We start from the raw sequence: 25,063 nt of genomic DNA, 5'->3' as shown, positions 1-25,063 counted from the left end.
ATATCCACTTGGCTTTCCACTGGTCAACAAGACCCTTGTTGATAGATCCCTGATTTATATCAGGCTCAAAAGAAGCATGGAGGGACTTCCGTAGTGGTCCAGGGGTTAGGACTCCACACTCTCAATGCTGGGGGCCTGGGTTCAACCCTTGGTCAGGGAACTAGATCCCACATGCCACAGCTAAGAATTCCCAAGCAGCAACTGAAGATCATGCCTGCTGCAACTAAAACCAGCATAGCCTAATAAATAAATATTAAAAAAAAAAAAAAGGAGCATGGACTTCCCAGATGGTGCAGAGATAAAGAATTCACCTGCTGATGTAGGATACCGAAGAGACTTGGGTTTGATCCCTGGGTGAGAAAGATCCTCTAGAGTAGGAAATGGCAACCCACTCCAGTATTCTTGCCTAGAGAATTCCATGGACAGAAGATCCTGGTGGGCTATAGTCCAAGGGGTCACAAAGAGTCAGACATGACCGAGCAACTGAGAACAGCAGCACATCACGCTGCTATGACCCCATTAGGAACTCAATGAAATGTATTGATAATGAACAATCAAAGAAATTAATTATCATATTAACTGCAGTTTGAAGAGGGCAACTTACAGGATGACTTTTTTTTTTCTGCATAAAAGCAGTATTTTGAAATTAGGAAAGTGGTTTATCATGTTAAATACTTCATAGTCTTAATATTGGAAAATGTCTTTGCTTTTTGATTGGCTGTTAACCTACATAAGTGGAGGAGGAGCAAGAAAAAGAAAAGAAATTAGAAATCAACATGTTATGTTCAGATAAAAGAACATGAGGGTGAGCCTGAAGATATAGCTTTCATGAAAGGCTTCCCTGTTGTTCTAATTAATTGCTCAGAAGCCTAAGAGGGTAAAACCCTGTGAATTTCCAAGTTAGCTTGATATCCTTTTTCATTTATGTCACCAAGGGGTATAAAGTGAATGAATCAATATCCCCAAAGCATATCCTGAAAAATGCTAAATTTTTATCTCCCTAATAGTTTCTTTTTTCATTAAGAAATAAGATTGAAGAAAATCTGCAAATTTAAAGTAGGATGAAGACTTGAAATTAGAAGGATATAACTTGAAAATATAAGACATGCTATGTCACTTGCTAAAAATGTGGGTTTGTGTTGAATAGCTCAGGTGTTTTCCTCCCACTTGGGAGATTATCTGTGCCAAAGCTCTGTTTAGTGTGCTTACATACCACTCTCTGTGGGCACAATACTGCTTTGATCTAGGGAAGAGAGATCCCCAGGTTTTAACTAGTGTTCCAAACCAGAAGCAATCTTCAAGAATAACAGTAACCACGGAAGAATCTGAACATCACAAATAGCATTGAGAACTGGAATGAAAGGCTTTTTGTGTCACTGAAGAATCCCCTTGGTAGGCCCAGCTGCAGCTGTTAACGTTTGGGGAACATTCTGAACAAGCAGATGTGCCAAAGTGTGGTGGTGTCCCTTTTCCAGAGGGCAGGCCGTCTTGTCTCCACTACAGGCTCAGGGTGAGTGGGGTGAAGCAAGGGACTGTCTCTTCCGTTTGAATCATGACTTCTCAACCTGGCAAAAGGTCAACTAGCTGAAGCTGTGACTGAGTTTTCATTTTTAAGGATGTTCTATACAGAAAAAAAAATATTTGGAAACATTAAATCAGAGCTCAAGATAATTTCCATAGAATTTTATTATTTTTTTTTTGTTTGGCTTTCAAGAATAGTTCGCTAAACACTTTCTGATGCAGAGAAAAGGCAATGCCTTCCCAAATTCCCATCAGCGAGAACACAGTGACCTGGAGGGACCTTTGCTGAAATTCCAGAACCAGTGGAATTTCAGAAGTGGAATACCATTGTTAGTGTGTGCTCTAGCAATGCTGAGATAAAGCAAATAAGTACTCTATGTCCCCAGACCACCAACTTGATACCTTCATCATGAAGTCACATTCAGAATTTTCCTGCTTCCCTTTTCTTGAATGAGACATTAACGTAACCGTTGAGTTGCTGTCACGCTAGTCCTCAATGTCTTTCCTTTATCAAGAGCACGTCCACATAAAAACAGAACTGTTCATGGTTTGTTATCTCACAGTCGAAGGAACCACGTGATTATCTTGTCTACGAGTTTTGATGGCGTCATATAGATGGATGGAGCATGCTCACATTCCCTCCCCTGCCCCTGCCCCCCAAAAAGAAAAAACCCTTTAAAAATAAATTTAAAATATTTTAGAAAAGAATTCTGCAAGGAGATTGTCTACTTGGCTCTGCTATTTTGGAAACCTAGACCTTGATTCACATTTATTGCCTGTGTTGGCCAGGTTTGTGTGCAGCGTGTGTGAAAGTGAAAATATGAGTCGCTCAGTCATGTCCAACTCTTTGCAATCTCATGGTCTGTCAATAGCATTCTCCAGCCAAGAATACTGGAGTGGGGATATTCCCTCCAGTATTCCCTTCTCCAGGGAATCTTTCGCACTCAGGGATTAAACCTGGGTCTCCTGCATTGAAGGTAGATTCTTTACTGTCTGAGCTATCAGGAAAGCTGGAGTTTATTAATTGGAACTTTATAAAGACCATGACAAGATTTGTTGACATTGAAGTTATTTCTCTGGAATTAGGACAATTTTGTATAGAATTGGGTCATTTGCTTTGTACTTTTTTTTCCCCTGAAACAAATGAAAAGGTTTCTGATATTCTCCAGATCTTTTTAGTGAGATGATATCTTAGGAGGACTTTTTTTTTTAAGTTTGCTTTCCCAGCCTCAAATACGTGGTGAAAATCTTCAACAACAGCATCTTCAGTAGCTCCCAAGTTGTGCTTGAACTTGACCAAAGGAGTCTCTAGCAACCTTCCTCTGCTGCCTACCGCAGTCGAGGGACTTCTTGGTCTCCACTTCCATTGTAATCTGGGTCTTGCTCTCTGTCCACCCTTTTGAATCTCATACCTCAGATTGTCCCTTTCTCTCTAAGTTCATTATTGTCTGAGTCAGAAATTTTATTTCCCTTTTTCTGTCCACAACTCCTAAGGCTCCTGCTCCCACACCCAGCTCTTTATCTCTGTACTCTAATCAAAGTCATACTGGATTCTCCACTTGCAAGAAAGGTATTCTCTTAGGTTATGGGTCAATGACCAGTGTATCACATGCCTTTTGATAGTGGGAAGCTATGATTCACATATCTTGTGGTGTTCTGGTCTGGGCAAGTCTCAACTACTGTTTATATCATTAAATCCTGGCCAATACTGAGAAAAAGTTTTCAAGAATTTCAAGAACCCTGTAAAGGAGGATATGTACCACATCCTGTCAGCCAAAGGACCTCTGTGTAGCAAGAGCAATGTGACATAAATTTAGGGGTAGAAGAGGCTGTCTCTCTTTTAAGTAAAGAAAAGATTTTCCAGTGTGTTCCAAGAGGCAGTATTTCTTACTCTTTTTGCTCTTATGGTCAAAGCAGTCTTTTATGTGGGGGTGGCAGGTTTATCCACAAAGATCTCTCTGTAAGTATATCAGACAGGATGGTAATTTATCCTGACCCAGCCCATCTGCTGCCCTACCACAATTTTCACATACAGTTTCACCTGCCACCTCATTCCATCAAAGCTGTGACTTCAATACCTGCCACCTTCTACATCCTTAGCTCTGAGCTCCTGCACATAAACTAGGACAAGAAATTTGCTCCATTATTCCGCACCCTGTTGCTCACACTATCTAGTCTCTCCTCTGTTGAAGACCCTTTATACTGTGTTCAGTTCTTACTTCCCATCGACCTCTTTGACTTGACCATCAAATTGTTTCTTGCTTCCCACTTCTAACCTCATCCAGGACTTCCTTCACCTTGGTTCTGCCCCAGGGCTCTGGGGGGAAACCTATTTTGATACATTTAAAGCTCTAGTTAGACTGAACTACTGACTCCCTTTGCAAATGCTATTTCCTCTAGAGAGTACTTGCTATGCTGTCGTGTCTGACTCTTGATGACTCCTCGGACCGTAGCCTGCCAGGCTCCTCTGTCCATGGGATTTTTCCTGGGAAGAATACTGGAGTGGGTTGCCATTTCCTTCTCCAGGGGATCTTCCCAACTCAGGGATCTAACCCGAGTCTCTTGTGTCTCCTGCACTGCAGACGGATTCTTCACTGCTGAGCCACTTGGGAAGCTATTTCCTCTACCTAGAACATTCTCCTGGTCATTGCTTTCCTGGAGAATATGAGCACATGCAGTTTCTCTAATCATTTCCTCCTTCCCCAACTGTATTCACTACTGCTCATCTTGAGCTATCTCTATACCTTGAAATTACTTTCAGTGGTTATCACACTACATAGAAATTATTTGCTTATATATCTTCTTCTTCACTGTACTTGTATTTCTTGATTAAGATCTTTGTCACTTTTGATCCTCAACTTTCTTGCATAGTGCTTAGAAAATGATAGGCCCTCATTCATTTACTCCTTCTTTAGGCAAATCTTAACTGCGTTGAGGATCTATTGTGATCTTCCTCTCAGAGAACATAGAGGAAAGTACAGGCAGCAAGAGTTGACTGTTTTGTAAATCAAATTGCCTTACAACTTGACTTGTTCACCTTTCTTTTCCTTTTGTAATCACTGCTCTTCAAAACAGTCTTGATGGGAGTTTGAATTTGATTTCTGTGAGTTCTGATTCCTGCATTTGCTTTGACTTTTTCCTTTCTTTAAAAAAAAATTCCAAACGGTCAGTGACAGGTGATTTCCTGTATACCCGAGATAGTGATTCAGTCATTTTATTGCAACTTTTGTTTTCGACCTATGAAAAACCTATTTGGTTCCAATCATCCAGGATTTTTTTTTAAATTGCTGTTTAAAAAATTAAAGAAAATGGAAGACTCGGGCTTGTAGTCATTTTCCCTGTGAATTTGGTTTTCAAGTTTTTTTTTTTTAATTAAAATTTTTTTGACTGCACTGGGCTTTCGTTGCTGTGCGTGGGCTTTCTCCAGCTTCAGTAAGCAGGGGCTATTCTCTAGTTCAGTGCTCAGGTTTTTCATTGCAGTGACTTCTCTTGTTGCAGAGCGTGGACTCTAGGTGCTCGGGCTCAGAAGTTGTGGTGTATGGGGCTTAGTTGTGGCAGATGGAATCTTCCCAGACCAGGGATCAAACCCATGTCCCCTGCACAGGCAGGTGGATTCTTAACCACTGGACCGCCCGGGAAGTTCAGTTTTCAAAACTTTTTAAAAAGGCTGTTCTTGGCAAAGCTGGTTTAGGGGGCAGCCCCTATAGTATGGTTTTGGGGCAAAAGAGCCTATGGATTCAAGCACAATTTAATGTGCCCCCATGGCCTACTCTCTCTTCTCCCATCCTGCAGTTTTACCATAACATCTACCTTGGGCTTAGGTACTATTCTCAAATATTTTTATATGCTTGGAATCTTTATAGTGTAAGTTTGAAATGTATGATTTTCAATAGTGTGATTTATATAAAAAAGACCAAACACTACAGAGAGAACACTGTTTCAGTACCTGAAACTGTTCATGTCCTATATTCCGGCCAGAGGCAAAGGGTCTCCCTCACCTCAGGAGTTTAAAAAGTGGACTTAGTTGTGGCATATGGCATAGTCCACTGTGAAATGCCTAGTTCCTCTGATGGAACGGAAACTGGCCAAGTCTGTTCAGACTCTGATGACAATACTAAGAATTATTTTTATCACAGTTGCTAATCTGGACGCAAAGGAGGTTGTCTGGGCCTGAGGGAGGTGAGAGTGGAGAGGGGTAATCGTAAATGGGCCTGAGGGATCTTACTGAAGTGATGGAAAAAACTGAAAACCGCCTTATGGTTATGGCTGCACAACTTGGTAATTTACCAAAAAAAATTGAATTTTACACTTGAAATGGGTGAATTATATGATATGTAAAATATGTATCAATTGTTTTGTCGCTAAGTTGTGTCTGACTCTTTTTGACCCTATGGACCATATGTAGCCCGCCAGGCTCCTCTGTCCATGGGATTTCCCAGGCAAGAATACTGGAGCGGTTGCCATTTCCTTCTTCAATGTATCAATAAAGATATATTAAAAAGCAAGGCATACAGCAATGTATTTAATATGCTACCATTTAAAGGAAAAAGCATGAAGCCAAAGGGAGGGCAAAAGAGACTGAATCTTTTTTTCTATTTTAGATTTTTATTGATTATTTGCATGAACAACTTAATGTATTGAAATAATGTTCCCTCTATAGTGTTTGTTTTTTTTCTAAATCACACTATTGAAAATTGCACATTTCAAACATTCACTATGAAAATTTTGAACATACAAAAATATTTGAGTAGAGTACCTATTTTTCAGCTTTAGCAATATCAATACTGTCAATCTTGTTTTAATCTATTCCCCTACCAACATTTTTCCTAGGATGGTTTAAAGCAAACCCCAGATATCATCTTTTTCTAATATTTATTTTTATTTATAAATTTATTTGTCTATACCAGGTCTTAGTTCTGGCATGTGGAATCTAATTTCCCAATCAGGGACCAAACTAGTGTCTCCTGCATGGAAGGCAAATTCTTAACCACTGGACCACCAGGGAAGTCCCTACTCCATAACTTTGATTTAGCAAGTTTAAATATTCTAAAACAAATTCCAAACATCATTAGATGGCTAAATAATTCAATATGTGTATCTGAAAATTTGAAGTATTTTTCCTTCTTAGACCCTTCCCTGGTTACCTAACAAAACTAACAATGATTCCCCAAGAAAATCTAATTTTCAGTTTATGTTAACATATGATGCTTCTCAAAATGTCTTTTGCAGTTGACTAGTGCCAATCAGAACCCAGTTAAAGCCAACACGTGGTGTTTCAGGAACGAATAGCCCCAAGTCTTTTTGATTTAGCACAGTTCTGACCTAACCATTTAATAAATTTCTTCTTGAGATCGACTCACTGCAAACTAAGGCAGTTTCTCTGTGACCTCATCCTGAATTCTAAGTGCGCTTCAAATAACTGTCCCCTAGTCTGAGGCATACTAAAGAAAAACATATTCAGACTTCTCTGCTTCAAAGTTCTAGCTCCCCAGAGGCCTCTAGAACCACTTCCGCTTCTGGGGCTAATCCGTCTGAAGCACACCACGTGACATGTTTGCGCGTGCGCTTCTCGTACCTGGGGGGGCCAGCGCCTGGAAAGGGGGTTCCCAGCAGACGTTTTCTGCATTGGGGGTGCTCAGCCAGAGTTTAAAGTTCTGTGGTGCGAGAGACCATTTTCCTCTGGCCGAAATATAGGAAGTTAGTGCCGCTGTTCTCATGGCCCTTCTCGATGCCCATTTCTCAGTTAGCTGAGCTCTGGGGAGCGCATCGTCTTCTGTGATCCTCGTGTCCATCTTGCGGCCAGAACAGGCCCCTCTTCGGTTTGTGCAGAGGGTCTTTCTCCACGCGCCTCTCATTTATCTTCAGTTCCTCAGATCTGCGTTTTGCAGGCCAAGTTTATCTCCCAGGGGGGGCACTCAGGAAAACGTGAAAACGGCTGTGAGACACAGGAGAAGTAGAAAAAAGGTGGGAATTAACTGATGTTTCGTCAAAAGAGGCTGAATCTTCATGAAAAAGTATGCCAAAAAAATTGTTTTCTTTTCAATGAAAGTGATTACCTCTCTGATGTTTGTGCTTTCACACTTCTGTGCTTCTGTCTAGCCTTAGTATTGAAATACCAGAAGTATGGGCTCTGGGGGCAGTGGATTGTCTGTGGAGAGAATCAGCAGAGGTGTCTTCACGGGTGGAGGCTTTGGCGGGTGCCTCTCCCCCAAACAGGCCTAGAATTGTGTGTGGAGCTCGTGTTGGAGGCAATTTGATGTGAGGTGTGGTCCGGCTACAGCTCCGTGTGCCACACAGGATGGGAAGGGGCGGGATTGTATCAGGTGGACAGCATTCCACCTGAGTGGAAAGGCTGGCGGTGCAGGTGCTCAGGAAGGTTAGGTACTGGCAGCGAGTAGAGGGCTGTTACCAATTGCTCATGTGTGGGAGAGGGTATGGAAAAAAGGAAAAGCTAGATCAGAAGAGTTGGGGATGGCGTATAGAAGAGGCAATGCATTAAAGACTGTGTGAAGTGTGTGTGTATGTGTGTGTAAAAGACTGAGATACACAAAAGAGAGAGAGAATTCCTGTGATCACCAGACATCACTAGTTCGTGGCTTCGAAGCAGCTTCCTGTGCTGAATAGCTTCTCCAGAAACGTTCCATGACTTTATTCAGAGGTGGATCAGCCATGTGAAAATGTGCTGAGACCAGGCCATCTAAGAAGCCCAGCTGGCTGCAGGAAACTGGGCAGGTAAAGGAGGCAAGGCATCATGCTGCCCTCACCGACCTTCGCTCCTGGGATTTCTTCCTGAACCTCAGTGAACTGGGTTCCGAAGGCCTTGTGGAGCAGGGTGGCAAATGGATGCGCCTGGGGAAGAGATGTGGTACTTAAGAATTTGATTATTTTTATTTACAGAGTTTGAATTTATCCCACATTTTTGTTTCCTGGGACACAGACATGTCCCTTTTTTAAAAGTCACTAGGAGGGACTTACTTGATGATCCAGTGGCTAAGATTCCATGCTCCCAACTCAGGGCACCTGGGTTTGATCCCTAGTCAGGGAACTAGATTCCACATGCCAAAACTAAGAGTTTGCACAGTGTAACTAAGACCAGGTGCAGCCAAATCAATAAATAAGTAAATAAAAACTTAAAAAAAATTTTTTTCAAAGTCACCAGGAAAGGATTGGCAGCCCCTACCCTACCTTTGGGCTTCCTGGTGGCTCAGTCAGTAAAGAATCTGCCAGCACTGTGGGAGCCCCAGGTTCTTTCCCTGGGTCAGGAAGATCCCCTGGAGAAGGGAATGCCATCCATTCAAGTATGCTTGCCTGGAGAATCCCATGGAGAGAGGAGCCTGGCAGGCTATGTATGGTGCATGGGGTCACAAATAGTCAGACACAACTTAGCAACTAAACAACAACAACAGCAACGCCCCTACCTTTATCTTTGAGACTAGTACAGACCTGCTAACCCTCTTGCCAGAGTCAAGGTCATTCACTCCCAGAGCCAGGGCTAAAAATGTGATTACTAAAAGTAAGTTTGTGGAAAGCCTTTTTTGGTTTTCTTTTCATATGTGCATGTTCATGTAAGTTTACTATTACTTAGGGGGAAAAAAAAAAAGAAAACCAACAGATTAGTTCCTCAGACCTGGACTTTGTTTGGCATTTTTATTTATAATTTGTTTTTAGCCAGTTCCATCTTATGGAAAGATCTACCAGTATTTCACATGATGTTTTCCTTCCTATAAACAGTGGGATCTAAATTTAGCATTGTTTTTTTTTTTTAAAGGCTGGTTTTTCTCAGATTATAAACCTAAATGAAGTATTTAATGTCAGATATGTGTAGTGAGTTGTATAATATCTCCTCCAGTTCATGTCCATACAGAAGCTGTCAATGTGACCTCATTTGGAAACAAGGTCTTTGCAGATTGAATTAGTTAAGATGAGGTCATACTGGATTAGTCTGGGCCTTATATCCGATGGCTACAGTATTTATAAGAGAAAGGAGAGGGATATTTGGACTCAGACACTGAAACGCACAAGGTCGTATGGAGATGCAAGCAGAGATTGGGGTGATGTGGCTACAAGCCAAGGAACGCCAGCAGTTGCCGTCACCACCAGAAGCTGGGAGAGAGGCATGGGCCAGATTCTCCATCAGAGTTTCCAGAAGAAACCAGTGGTGCTGACACCTTGATTTCAGGTCTCTAGCCTCCAGAAATGTGAGAGAATACATTACTTTTGTTTTAAGCCACCAATTTGTGGTAACTGGTTACAACAGCCCTAGGAGGCCAATAGAGCATATGTTCCAAGCTTTTACTCCACAGCAGCTTTGCCAGCCCAGCAGCTTGAGAAATTCTGGTAGAATGTTAAGCAGGTCGTACTGCTGCTCTGTTCAGAGTAGAGGGCGAAGTTAATGGACTGGTTGACAAGCTCTGTGTGATCCGTACACCATCTCTCTCACCCCAGTTCATCTCTCTGCCCCACCGCCCATCTTGGTGTTTGCCAACATGCCTCGGTGCTTTCTGCCATTCTGGAATGTTCTTTTGCTGACATATGCTTGGCTTGCTCCTTTACCTCTTTCAGGTCTTTACTCCTCTGACACCTTCTTAGTGAGACAATATCCCCTGACATCTCTATTGAAAATCACCGTGAATTCCTTAGACTCCTTGCTGCTTTATTTTTCTTATCATTGTCTAGCACATCATATATTAATATTTTACTTATTTCATTTATCATCTGTCTTCCCCCAAGAGAGGATCAGCTGTCTGAGAACAGGAAGTTTCATCTGTTCTGTTTACCACTATATCCCTCATGCCTGTGTGCCCAACACATAGTTGGTATTCAGTGACTATTTGTTGAACAAACGATTACATTCATTGGTGTGAAGTTGTGCTTTCTCGTTTGTATATGAAAGCACGTAGTTCCTTAATACCCTGCTTGTGAACAGCTGGCAAAGGTGGCAGAACTTACATTACTGTTACTGATTCTGGACTCTCCCTACCAAAGCTGGACATTTGGCAGTCTGGGCAAGGAGCACCCGGTCTTCCTGGGCCCATGCTGGGGAGTCTGGAACATGAAGCCCAGAGAGTCCATGTGGTGTTTGGAGTCCATGTGGTTCCTGTCGCAGTCTGTTCAGGATGCCATAACAAAATATCATAGGCTGCATAGCTTATACAACACACTTTTATTTTCCATAGTCCTGGAGGCTGCAAGTCCAGGCAGAGTGAGGACCTGGTGAGAATACCTTCCTGGCTTGCAGATGGCTGCCTCCTTGCTGTGTCCTCACGTGGCAGAGAGAGAGAAAGAGAGAGAGAGAGAGAAAGCCCTGGCGTCTCTTGTGAAAGTCACTCAGTCGTGTCTGACTCTTTGCGACCCTGTAGACTGTGGCCCACCAGGCTCTTCTATCCATGGGATTTCCCAGGCAAGAATCCTGGAGTGCGTGTGGGATCAGAGATGGTAACCTTAACATTTAACCTTAACCATCTCCTCAGAGCCCTATCTCTAACACAGTCACATGGCCTCAGCATGTGAATTTAGGGAGGACACAGTTCAGTCTGTCCTGTCAGTGCCACATCCAGCAATATGGTGCTAAGTCGGCTGTTATGCAGTAGCATTCTATAATCTTTCCTCTAACAAAAGTGGATACAGAATTCCAAACACTAAATCCTTCTAAGTAATATAGACTATATCTCAGTCACGTTTTGGCAACTGCCTGAATATAGAAATTTTGAAAAAGCCCTGTATCCTATTATTTAACTCACGCTCAGCATTTTGTGGTGAGTGGTTGACATGCAATCTAAGGTAGATGAAAGTGAAGTGAAAGTGTTAGTCACTCAGTCGTGTCTGACTCTTTGTGACCCCATGGACTGTAGCCTATCAGGCTCCTCTGCCCAAGGAATTCTCCAGGCAAGAATACTAGAGTGGGTGGGTTGTCATTTCCTTCTCCAGAGAATTGTCCCGACCCAGGGATTGAACCCAGGTCTCCCACATTGCAGGCAGACTCTACTGACTGAGTCAGCAGGGAAGGTACGTACATAGGCTTACCAACAATTCTTGCCTCTCCTTTTCTACTCAAACACCTCCTCCTCTTAGGAGTTGTGTTAACAGGGCCAGTGTCAGAGGGTCAGTCTCTCCTAGCTTCCCTCCCAGGATAACCCATCTGAACAATTTCAATATACCACAGCAGATGTCTCAGATATATGTTACCTGTCACAAGGTGGCTGGGCAAAACAATGTGGATGAATCACTGCCAACTGTCCCCACTATTAGAACAACTTCAGGCACATGCCCTGCAGCCTGTGGGTTGGTCGTAGAAGTTTCCTGATAATAATAATAGTGTACTTTAAGACAGGGAAGCAGCTTTGACTCATCAAAGTTATGTGATCTTGGGCAAATCGTTATCCTCTTTGGGCCTTGGTTTTCTCAAAAGAATTGGGGCAAGTTCCTCCCAACTCTAATATTCTGAGATAATGGCCCACTCATAGAACCCATAAATCAAAGAGGAAAGGAAAGAACCACTAGCCAACAGGAGAATGGATTGTAAGGTGCTCATTTTGGAAGAAGTAGCTGGAGAGGCCTCATCATTAGGACAGAATTGAGAGGACTATTTGTGGTGGACACTTCCTCCTGTGCCTCCAGAAAGCACTCCCTTCTCTACTGACACTGCCGTAGGGGATGCTGGAGGCAACAGAGCTTCATGCGCCTGCAGGGAGCAGCTGAGTATATGAAAATTGCTAGAAATCAAAATAAAAACTCTGGGATGTGTAGAGTGTTTTGAGCACCATATAAATTTAATGAAGAAAGAAATATTTGCCTTCTGGGAAATTCCCAAGAGCCTCTTGCTGCCATGTTACAAGGTCACCATGGCCACAGGGGTCCTGCCTTGAGGGTCGGGTCTGGGATGGCTCCAAGATCATCTTTCTTTAGTTTGGTGTGCTCTGAGGACCTCAGGAAAGCATGCCTTGGGTTGTAGCTGTGTGAACACATTTGCTACATTTTCCTACATCCCAGGGAATGAAAATTGAAAATGTCACCTGAACATTGACTATAATTTTTGTTTTTTCTTTAAAGTGTAGTTTAAAAAGCTTTTTTTTTTTTTTTTTTAAATTTCACAAAAGGCTGGCTTTCAGGTCACTGGTTCTCTTACATAGTGATATCAGTGGTTCTGACCCTAGCTGCATCTCAGAATTGCCTGGAGGTAGATTTAAAATACTCTAAAGAACAAAGCAAGTCAACAAACAAAGCAAAATGATAACAGACTCACAGATGCAAAGGACAAATGAGTGGTTTCCTGAGGGGAGAAGGGTGGGAGATGGGCAAAATAGGTGAAGGGGATTAAGAGTGCAACCTCCAGTTATAAAGAAGCCAAGGGCAGGTGATATTCAACATAAGGAATATAGTCAATAATATTGTAATGACTTGTATGAGGACAGATGGTTCCTAGACTGACCATGGTGCTCATTTCATAATGTATGCAAATATCAAATCCCTATGTATTACATTTGAAACTAACATAGTATTGCATGGCAACTATATTTCAATTTTTAAAAATAATAAATAAAATAAAATGTTTATGCCCAGGCCTCACTTCCAGAGTTTCAGACTTGGTAGGTTTGAGATGAAGCCCTACATGTGTCTATTGGAAACAGATCTGCAAGGTTGAAAACAGTGGTAAAAATGATGATACTACAGAGCCAGTTATAGTAAGGAGCTCACAGAAAACACAAATGGGTCAATTCTGTAAAAATTCAGCTTTTATGTGTGATCTATTTGGACATATCCACATGGTGTGACTTGATTCTTCCTGGCATAATCTTCCGTTGAAAAGTTGATGCAAAACGAAACTTGAAACATTTTTATAAGTAAAACAAACTCGTTATTCCTCCATCCCAACACAGTTGTTTTCATTTTTCCACTTTATCATCTAATCTTTCACACACTCATCTGGTTTTATACCTTTATAATCACAGTACTATGTGAAAAAATAGTGCCTTTTGATTTCAGGTTTATCAAAAATATTTTTTTAAGTTTCTGCAGTTTTCATGGTTCTGGCTTTCAGTGATTACATAATAGGATGTGTTGTTGATGTGTTATACTTTCCTAAATCATTTTCTGGTTATAGAAATTTAGGTTGCTTCTGGATTTTGGCTGTTATAGGTAGCCTTGTAATAAAAGATTTTGTGCATCTAGATTTTTGCTTCTGTGGAATTAGTTCTTTTGGATAAGTTCCCAGGAGTAGAGTTGCTAGGTCAAAGTGACAGAACATCTATTGGCTCTTGCTACATAAGCAACACAGTTAAAAAATACTACGGATGTATATGTTAATGCATAGAAAATTGGTCTTACTACAGTGGTTCAGGCTCCCAAGGGCTAGATGGGGGCTGAGTCCACTACAGTATAAGGAAGCTAAGTGACATCTCTGTTGGAAGCAAATATAGGCAGATACAGCTTTCAACAAAATTTTAGTCAGTTGTGCATACAAGTCAATGGAAGTGGTCTGATTTCTGTAGGGCTTTTGGTGGATTCTGACAACTGTTTTGTCTTAAACCCAACAAGACTGTAAATTTGCAGTCATTTGAATGGTTGTTCTCTATCCTATAGATCAGTGTATTCCTCATGGTTATTGTAAGAAAAGAGAAATAGCTACTTGCTTTTGTGTCTTGTTTTGTGTTTGGAATCTAAAACTAAACTGTATTCTTTGCTCATAGTAGGCTGTCAAATATTTGTTGAATATACATATAATTGTTCTGCCGTTGCATATTTTTAATATTTAACACTTAATTCTAATGAAGTTTGAAAGGTACAAGATCTTCAGTTTACATATCAAGTTAAGGAGAACCAAAGTATAAGAAATATCAGTCTTAAGAACAAAACATGATAGTATAGTCCATGATCAGTTTACTGTGTACAGTTTCCTTTACTTCATTCCTAATTTAACAATTCAGATACAGAATAGTCAATATAATATCGGTGTTGATTTAACAGTTGCCAGTTACCAAAAATTTTGGAGGATATTTTTCAGTCCCCCCAAAACTTAACAGCTGTTTCCACATCCCTCTGTGTTATATTACAGTTACTTTTTTCCTATAGAGTTTTATCTCTAAGACACCAACTGTCATTTCTTTGGAAGTTTGGATTATTTCAGTATTTTGCATATAAGTAATCAAAAATCTGTAATCTATTTCAAAACATGAGCCTTTTCAGCTTTTTGCTTTTTAAAATGTGTGTATTTTTTGATAATCACCTACCATAAATCTCACAGTCCTGGATCATGAATGCATATTTATTTATAAAGGAAAATGTGGGTGGTAGAGTTATCAGCCTACAATATCTAAAAGAAAAATAACTTTTAGACTGAAAAGTGAAACTGTATAAAGCAGTGAATACAGCATTGGAAAGGGAATTGGGAGACCAGGGTTTAATCTGCCTCCATTTTTCATGATTGATTCTGACTAGCCCTCCAGGCCTCCTCTCTGGACCAATTCACTTTCCCTGGTCCATACTTCCCTGGTGTATGGAGAAAATACCTAGCTCTCTGGTCTTTTGTGACCATGCCATAAATTTGCAAAATGTTCTGCTCTTGCACATGCTGTTCCTTCTACTTGGAATACTCTTCACCATCTTCTTGGTCTGGAAAATTCCTGATCATCTTTCATAACTAAGTTCAACTACAACTTCCGCATTTAACTCTTGCTTAACAGCCAGTAACCTTTTCCTCCATCTTAGCTACAGTTCCCCTCCCCAACTCCCCCAAAACCCAGACAGAAAAACCTGGCCTGGTTGAAGAAGGAACCATACTCATTTCCTTTTCTAAGAGTACTAGGCATGTTTATTCCGTTTTTCAAATGTTTTGTAGAATTCCTGTTGTTCTAGATGCTTGGAACAGCCTTCCTTCATAGAGCTTTTAGCCTAATAGAGATAGATTATGAATTAGATAAGTGCATTTTTCGTAGTATATTGAAAGTGATAAGTGCCTATAGAGAAAACAGAGTGGGAAGAGCAATAGAAAGTCTCTACACAAGGGTATGAGTTTTAGGTTGGGGGTTACAAATTGATTATAAATTGAAATTGAGTAATCAGGAAGACTTCAGTGAGGAGAGGACATGTGAGCCAAGATTTGAAGGAGAGAGAAATGGGGATATCTAATAGAGCTCAGATAGAGGGAACAGCCAATGCAAAGGCCCTGAGGTTGGAGCTTGCCAATACTATCTGAGGAACAACAAGGAAGCCCATGTGTTTGGAACAAAGTGAGCAGAAAGAACAGTAGTGGAGACTAGATCAGAAAGGTATAATAGAGTGGAGATGGGGGCCAAGACTTCATGAGGTCCTGGAGGCCATTGTGAGGACTCGGGCTTTTACTAGGAATGTGATAGGAAGTCCTTGGAGGATTTGATATGAAAAGTGACTTATCTGAGTTACAATCTTAAAGGCGCCTCTGATTTATGGAATATGGACTGTTGGAGGACAAGGAAGTAATCTGGACAAGAGAAGATTGTGCCTTGGACCAAGATTGTGTCAGGGGAGATGATAAGAAGTGTTTGGATTCTGGATGTATGCCGAGGGAAGAGCTAGTAGGATTTCATGATGGAGTAAATGAGAGAAAGAAATAAGTCAAAGATGACACCAAAGTATTTGGTAAAAAAATCTCCGCTGGAGAAGGCTACCCACTCCAGTATTCTTGGGCTTCCCTTGTGGCTCAGCTGGTAAAGAATCTGCCTGCAATGCAGGAGACCTGGGTATGATCCCTGGGTTGGGAAGATCCCCTGGAGAAGGGAAAGGCTACCCACTCTAGCATTCTGGCCTGGAGAACTCCATGGACTGCATAAGTCCATGGGGTCACAAAGAGTCGGACATGACTGACTGACTTTCACTCACTCACTTCACTCAACTGGAAAGATGAAGCTATTAATGAATTGCAATGATGAAGATTGTGGATGGAGCATATATGGAAGTGAAGTTTAGAAATTTGTTTTCGGACATGTTGAGTTTTAGATGATAATTCTCCAAGCCAGGCTTTAACAGTATATGAACCATAAACTTCCAGATGTTCAAGCCGGATTTAGAAAAGGCAGAGGAACCAGAGATCAAATTGCCAACATCCATTGGATCATCGAAAAAGCAAGAGAGTTCCAGAAAAACATCTATTTCTGCTTTATTGACTATACCAAAGCCTTTGACTATGTGGATCACAACAAACTGTAGAAAATTCTTAAAGAAATAGGAATACCAAACCACCTGACCTGCCTCCTGAGAAATCTGTGTGCAAGTCAAGAAACAACAGTTAGAACTGGACATGGAACAACAGACTGTTTCCAAATCGGGAAAGAAGTACCTCAAGGCTGTATATTGTCACCCTGCTTATTTAACTTATATGCAGAGTACATCATGAGAAAGCTGGACTGGATGAAGCACAAACTGGAATCAAGATTGCCGGGAGAAATATCAATAACCTCAGATATGCAGATGACACCACCCTTATGGCAGAAAGCAAAGTGGGGTCGCAAAGAGTTGGACACGACTGAGTGACTGAACTGAACTGAACTGAGCCTTTAAATGGGGCTTCCTGGGTGGCTCTAGCAGGTAAGAGCCTGCCAGCCAATGCAAGAGACATGAGAGATGCGGGTTCGATCCCTAGGTCAGGAAAATCCCCTTTAAAAGGGTATGGCAACCCACTCCAGTATTCTTGCTTGGAAAATCCCATGGACAGAGGCACCTGACAGGCTACAGTCCATAGCATTGCAAAGAGTCAAACATGACTGACATGACTTTGCACATACACACAGCCTTTAAAGGAGAGATGTCAGGTTGTCAGCTGGATTATGAGTTTGGAGTTTGGGAGAGACATATGCTGGAGATAAAAATTTTGGAGTCATCAACTTACAATTGATATTTAAAGCCATGACAGTGAATGAGATCATGAAGGGAGTGGTTGTAGAAAGAAAATACAGGAGGTGCAAGCCTGAGCCCCAGGGTACTCCAGTGTTACATGATTAAGCATACGGGTCTGTTATAGCATGTTCACATTTTCACATTTTCTTGTAATTGTTTATGCCTATCTTATATTGTGAACTCCTTGATGGACTGAATTTTACTTGTTTTAAAAACAGTTTCAGGGACTTCCCTGGTGGTCCAGTGGTTAAGGCCCTGCACTCCTAATGAGGGGTCTGGGTTTGATCCCTGATCAGAGAACTAGATCCCACATGCTGTGGGGCAACTAGGCACCTAAGAAGTCTACATGCCACAACTAAGACCCAAGGCAGCCTGAATAAATAAATAAATATTTTTAAAAAAAACCCAACAGTTTCATATGAGGTATAATTTACCTACCATAACACTCACCTATTTTAAGTATAGAATTCAATGACTTTTAGTGTTTACTCACTTTTATATAGTTAATGACAAAGAAGCAGTTAATAAATGTTTTTAGAATGAATGTGAAATTTTAAGTAAACTACTAAATAAATGGATGCATGTGATCTTAGTTGTCTGGATTTCTCCTCTTTGTGTACAAAATGAGGGTGTGACTAGAGGATTTTTAATTCTCTTTCAACTTTGAAATTTAAATGTTCCATATGTTTGTTTCAGAGTCAAGGAATAAATCTCAGTGAGCTGCTCAGGTTTTCCCATTACTAGATTTTCTAAATGGCATAAAGACACAAACTTTTTTAGAGAATTTCTTAATCCAGTGAGAAATTGGTTTTGACTTACTTGGGTTAGATTATAACTATTAAGGTGTGGTTTAAAATTGAATATCTCACCATGAATCAGGAATGGTAGAGCACAAAGTTGGGGTCTAGTATTCTTTGGTTTATAATACGTATAGATTTATATATGTTTATATATATTGTTGACTTAAAAAATATTCACAACTTAAAAGTTGAGAATTATGTTTTATTTGGTGGGAATTTTTAGGACTTCAAGCCCAGGAGACAATATCTCAAGTGACCCTGAAGAACCGCTCTGAGGTGAGAGGAGGAACCGGGTTATACAGAAGTTTTGCAACAAAGGGCAGGTAATCTGAACATCAAAAGATTATTGTTAGTTAAAGAAAACCAGATATCCCAAGTGAAAGTCGCTCAGTTGTGTCCGACTTTTTGCAACCATATAGTCCATGGAATTCTCCAGGCCAGAATACTGGAGTGGGTAGGATTTCCATATAGTCCATGGAATTCTCCAGGCCAGAATACTAGAGTGGGTAGGCTTTTCCTTCTCCAGGGGATCTTCCCAACCCAGGGATCGAGCCCAGGTCTCCTACACTGCAGGCAGATTCTTTACCAGCTGAGCCACAAGGGAAGCCCTTGTTAAAGGACTTAAAGGAAGTTAAAGAAAACCAGATATCCCAAGTTAAGGAATTTAGCCCTTTTCTATGTTTGGGAAGATTCAAGAATCTGGGCTCATTCCTTTCATATGCATCTCAGCTATCTGGGTCCAGTATCCTGTGTTTTTCACATCCTGAGCTCCCTTGGGGCTCACATAAGGAGTGACTGCAGTCCTGCTGGCTATTGGATTGCAGGTTTTCTTCCTGACAGCCTTAGGGCTCAGAAGCTCACATTGGAGGACTGGGATCACTGATGACTGTGACATCCTTGTTTTGTGATATAGCAGGAAATACTCCATTTCTCAATATTTATATACAGGTTTCCTAATGTTTCAACATTAGAGTTAAATTAACATTTACTCTAGATTGGGAGAAACTAAAGATTGGAATCCCTGGCGCAATCACTAAAGAAATAATACCAAGAGATATAGCTTAAAAGTCAATACAATAATTAAAATGAAATGCTACAAATAGTTGTTTAACATAAAAGAAGGTAGGAAAAAAATAATAAAGATAAGACAAACAGCAAAATGGTAAACCAAAATACAATCAGATTAACAATTACATTAACTTTAAATTGGCTAAGCAGTCTGATCAAAAAGAAGAGATTGTTAGATCGTAAGACTGAATTTAAAAAGCAACACCCAATTATTTGCTGTATGTGACAGACACACTTTAAAAACAGAAACATAAGTAGAGTAAAAGCATCTGAAAATATAAACATAAGAAAGTTAGACTGGCTACATTAATAAAAGAATAGACTTCAAGAAAAGTTTTATAAGAGGCAGAGAGACATTTTATAATGATATTATGCATTGTTATGATACATAATTATATATATAGAACTTCAAAATACATGAAACAAAAACTGATAGAACTAAAGGGAGAAATAGACAAATACGTAGACATAGTTGGAAAATTTTAAATACTTCTATAGTAATGGATAGAAGAAAACAACCAGAATAATCAGTAAGGCTGTAGAAGATCTGAAAAACATTATCAACACTATAACCTAACTGACATTTATAGAATAATGCACTCATCAACTTCAAACTACACATTCTTTTCAAGTATGTAAGGAATTCTCACCAAAATAGATCATATCCTGGGCCATAAAATAAATCTCAATACATACCAAAAGACTGAAATCTTACAGAATGTGTTCTCTAACCATAATAGAATTAAATGAGCAATAATAACAATAAGATAAAGAGAAAAGCACCAAATATTTTGAAAGTAAAGAGCACATGTCTGAATAACCCCTGAACCAAAGAGAAATCACAAGGGAAATAAAATATCCTGAATTATTTGATAATGTAAGCTCAACATATCAAAATTTGTCTGCTAAGCTGTACTTAGAATGCAATTTATTGCTTTAAATGTTTGTTAGAAAAAAAAAGATCTAAAATCAGTGATCTAAGTTTTGACCTTAAGAAAATTTTAAAATAGTGTGCACCTTAAATTTATACAATATGTCAACTATCTCAGTAAAGATAGGGGGAAAAAAAAATTAGAAAAATGAGAGTAAATTAAGGGTGCTTCTCAGGTAGCCCTAGTGGTAAAGAAGCCACCTACCAATGCAGGAGACCTAAGAGACGCAGGTTCGATCCCTCGATTGGGACGATCCCCTGGAGAAGGGCCACCCACTCTAGTATTCTTGCCTGGAGAATCCCATGGACAGAGGAGGCTGGCAGGCTGCCATCCATGGGGTCGAAAAGAGTTGGACACGACTGAAGTGACTTGGCACAAACTCAAAGTAAGCAGTAAGAAAGAAGTAAGAAAGAGCAGAAATCAACGAAACAGAAACTAGACAAAAACTGAGAATATTAAAGAAACCAAAAGTTGGTTCTTTGAAAAGATCAATGGAAAAAAAAAAGAAGGTAAAGGAAACCCTGGCACTCAGTGGTTAAGACTTGGATCTTCCACTGCACAGGGTCTGTCCCTGGCTGGGGAAGATCCTGCATGCTGCACAGCATGGCCAAAAACAGAGAGAGAGAGAGAAGATACAAATCAGCAACATCAGGAATAAAAGAGGGAGCACAACTATAGAGTCTACAGACCTTAAGGATAAAAGGAGATACAATAAACAACTTGTGTCTGTAAATTGTCCAACTTAGATGAAATAGCTTTCTTGAAAGACACTATTTATCAAACTGGCATAACAAGTAGAAAACCCAAATAATCTTACACCTACTAAAGAAATTGAATTAGTGATTTAAAATCTTGCCACAAACAAGACTCCAGGCTCAGATAGCTTCACTGATGAATTTTATCAGGCATTTAAGGAAGCCATAATACAAATTTTCAAAAACTATTTCAGAAAAAATGGAAGGAATAATTTTCTACTCATTTTATGAGGCCAATACTTAACTTGCCACCAAAACTAAGCATAGATGTTACAGAAAGGAAAACTGTTACAGACAATATTCCTCATGAGCATAAATGCAAAAATCCTTAACAAAATTTTGGCAAATCAAATTCAATAAGAAAAAAGGGATAATACATCATGAACAAGTGGTTGGGATGGGGTGGTTTCCAGGAATGCAAGGTTGGTTAACATTTGGACATCAATCAGTATAACTCAGCATATCAAGAGAATCCTTCAAGCTGGGCTTCAGCAGTAAGTGAACCGAGAACTTCCAGATGTACAAGCTAGATTTAGAAAAGGCAGAGGAACCGGAGATCAAATTGCCAACATTCGCTGGATCATACAGAAAACAAGGGAATTTCAGAAAAACATCTGTTAATTCATTGACTACGCTAAAGCCTTTGACTGTGGATCACAACAAACTGTGGAAAGTTAAAGTTAAAGAGATGGGAATACCAGACCACCTTACCTGCCTCCTGAGAAACCTGTATGCGGGTCAAGAAGCAACAGTTAGAACCAGACATGGAACAATGGATTGGTTCAAAATTGGGAAAAGAGCACAAATAGCCTGTATACTGTCACCCTGTTGATAATTTCACTTTCATTTAAAGTGAAAGGTGTGTGATTCTTTTTTCACTTGAACACATAGAGGCCACTGTAGGGTTATTAATTGGCCTAATTTCAATAATGTGTCTCAAAGAATAGGGAGGCCTGAGAAAAGGGATGGGGGACAAATCCATTAATGGAGCAATCAGAACATACACATTTATCAATTGTTTGCCATCTTACGTGGGCACAGTTCATGGTGCCCCAAAACAATTACAATAATAACATCAAAGGTCATTGATTACAGATCACCACACAAATATAATGAAAGTTTGAAATACTATGAAAATTACCAAATGTGACACAGAAACATGAAGTGAGCAGATGCCTTTTGAAAAATGGTGCCAATAGACGTGCTCAACGCAGGGTAGCCACAAACTTTCAATTTGTAAAAAGCACAAAATCTGAGAAGTGCAACAAAGTGAAGTGCAATAAAACGAGATTTGCCTCTAGATAATTAAATAAGCCAAGATCATATGTACCAGCTGAACTTCAAGGTCCCTTCCAGCACTACATTCTTGATCTCTTCTACATCCTATGGAAGAGTAAAGGAGATGAGTTTGTTAGTAGTGTTTTCATGACTTCCTAAAATTAGCATAATTGTCATGAAGTGTTTTTGTCAGAGAGGAAGGGAATAATTATCTAGTATAATTTTTTCTTTTTTTTTTTTTGGCCAGAGAAAATTATGTATTAATAATAACTCTATGCGACCCCATGGACTGTCGTCTACGAGGCTCCTCCGTCCATGGGATTTTCCAGGCAAGAGTACTGGAGTGGGTAGCCATTTCCTTCTCCAGGGCCAGAAAACTGAAGAAACCATTTTTACTGCAGTGGCAGAAGGCCTGTGATTTTGGTAGGAAACACTGAGTAAAGGGTGTGGTAAGTAGCAGAAGGAAGTGAAAGTAAAGAAAGAAAAAGAAACACAACTTCCAGCAAAATGAAGGCTCTTATCACCATCCAAGTTACTTTTCTGATACAAATTAGGTAACTATACAAGTTGATGCATTTATTTTCCTACCAAGGCATTGTTCATAAGCTGCCAAAATGCACTGAATAAGGCCATTTCATTAGGCATTTTTCTGATGGAACACATTGCCTGTTTCACAATAACTCCACAAGGTGAGTACCGGTGCTAGTTTTTACCCTTTCCACTTTACAGATAGGGGAGCCAAGACTCCGTCTACTCCACTGTTTTTCTAAAAAAGCAAGATGTTCTAAATTTAGAAGCACGGTTGGCCTCCTGCCTTTGGATAAGGGATCATGGTCGTGTAATACCAAACTTACTCAATTATGGTGATGATTCCTGTGATCATGTATGTAAATTTCCCAACACACATTTAGTTCTCGGTAACGAGTATTTACTACTTGAAAAGAACAATTGATTTTAACAGTTAAAATTAGTAAAGCGGTTTGGAAGATGTAAGATTAGGAAGATCCTGGATGACAAGACTATTGAAGACAATGGAAGCAACTTTAACTGAATCAACTGTGTGACAGTGGAGGGCATATTTTGGGACTGTGAAATAGGGGGTGGCATTAGGTGTGGAGTTTGCAGAGCAGATGAGGCTAGAAAGTTTGGCAGGGGCTGAAAACTGTGGACAGTTTTGACTGCTTACATGCAATAAGGAGACTAAAAGCTTTGATGTATGTGGGGAGGGTGCTAGAGTTTGATAAAATCTTATCAGTGTTTTAGGAAAAGAACTCTAATGACAGTGTAGAGCATGGGCTGAGGTGGGGGGCAGAGACAGAGGGACTAGCCAGGACATTCTTGTAAGGTTTCAGTTGAGATTTAATGAAAGTCAGACATGGGGCTGCAGAGGAAAAAGAAGGTTAGAAACACAAGATATTCTCTACTAGGATATGGGCGGGAGAGAGTGAAAGGGAAATGCTGGAGCTAGAACATTTCTGATATTTCAAGCTGAAGTCACATCTAGCTCAGTTATAACTTGTGATCAAGTACCTCAGTAAAAAGAAGGACTAGGTTTGTATGGAAAGATGAGTTCAATTCAGGATGTGTTGAGTCTGAGATGTTTACACAACTTCCCATTGGAAATATGGGTCCAGGGCTTGGAAGATGAATCAGCTGAAGGCAGATGGCGAGTCATCTTGAAGATCACAGTTGAAACTGCCCAAGTGGATGAGGTCATTGAGGAAGGATGTGCAGCACGAAACAAATACCATCAATATTAGTAACCATTTCAAGGATCTTCCTATGTGCTTAGATTTTGGCTGATAGGGGAAAGAGCAGCAAACAAAATTAAAACATGTGAGTGTAAGTCTGGTCTTTTACATGTATGCTTTCATTCCTTCTCTCAAGAACATTGTGAGGTAGATGGGACTTCCCTGGTGGTCCTGTGGTTAAGACACTGAGCTCCTAATGCAGGGGGCTGGGGTTTGATCCCTGGTCAGGGAACTAGATCCCACATGCCACAGAATACAGCTTAAAAAAAAAATGCTTAAGAACATTGTGAGGTAGAAAAAAAGAGGGAGAAGAAGCAAATCCTTGCTAAGGTCCTCACTTTCAGGGTGAAAGCAGAAGAGGAACTAGAAAAGGGAAGAAAGACCAAAGTTTTAAAAAGTTACTTTAAGCCTCCACAGCCAACTTATTATCATCATAAGACAGAGATCCTGCCTCCAACATTCTTGGACTCGATGAGGATCAGGATGCACACATCAGAAGATGTGGAACAACCTATGGGGACATTTAGGAAGTGCCGAGTGCATGGAACAAGAAGTGCTATTTAATTGTGAACTGGGCTGGATTGAGCTGGTCCAGGAAGCTCTGAGAGAAGACATGTGTACAGGGTCTTGAAAGGACAGCAGGGCTTAGATGAGTGGATAAGAGAGCAGAGCAGAGCAGTGCAGGTCAGGGGACACAAGGTCTTAAACATTAAGCATTTTCTCTTAGTTCATAGTTACAACTGAGGTATACCAGAAGGCCTCCCACAAACTCCCAGTACTTACAGCCTATTTTTGTTTTAATTCTAGATTTTCCAGTTCCTCTGAATGCAACTGGAACACGCTTATCTTTTCATCAGGTTTGATATTTGGCATCTGACCTTCCTTTTAAAACATCAGCACATTTCAGATTTTCTTTCAGTATGCTATTTATTTTAGTTCCAACATTTATTTACATACCTGTGATTTTTCAAGATTAATTCTCTTAATGTCAAATTGTGTGACATTTCTGAACTATTGACATTATGCCTAGAGATTTTTAAAGAACAGTTAATTCCTTGTTACTTCCACATTAATGATCTGAAAGTTGTTCC

The 25,063-nt window shown here is 40.2% G+C and overlaps 1 long non-coding RNA gene across 1 annotated transcript in view; it reads left to right on the top strand.

The window, feature by feature from the left end:
* LOC145528741 (uncharacterized) overlaps positions 1-25,063 on the top strand; it is a 37,931-nt gene that overhangs the window by 11,564 nt on the left and 1,304 nt on the right. The window contains exons 2-3 of the long non-coding RNA XR_014070592.1: positions 18,412-18,464; positions 24,780-24,829. This is a non-coding gene — a long non-coding RNA (uncharacterized LOC145528741). The remainder of the gene's footprint in view (positions 1-18,411; positions 18,465-24,779; positions 24,830-25,063) is intronic.

This window comes from Giraffa tippelskirchi, chromosome 12, assembly GCF_054371585.1.
Source record: "Giraffa tippelskirchi isolate mGirTip1 chromosome 12, T2T-mGirTip1v1.2.pri, whole genome shotgun sequence".
In the NCBI taxonomy this organism is placed as follows: Eukaryota; Metazoa; Chordata; class Mammalia; order Artiodactyla; family Giraffidae; genus Giraffa; species Giraffa tippelskirchi.
Note: the sequence above shows the minus strand (reverse complement) of the source record. Positions and strands in the feature narration are given on the sequence as shown.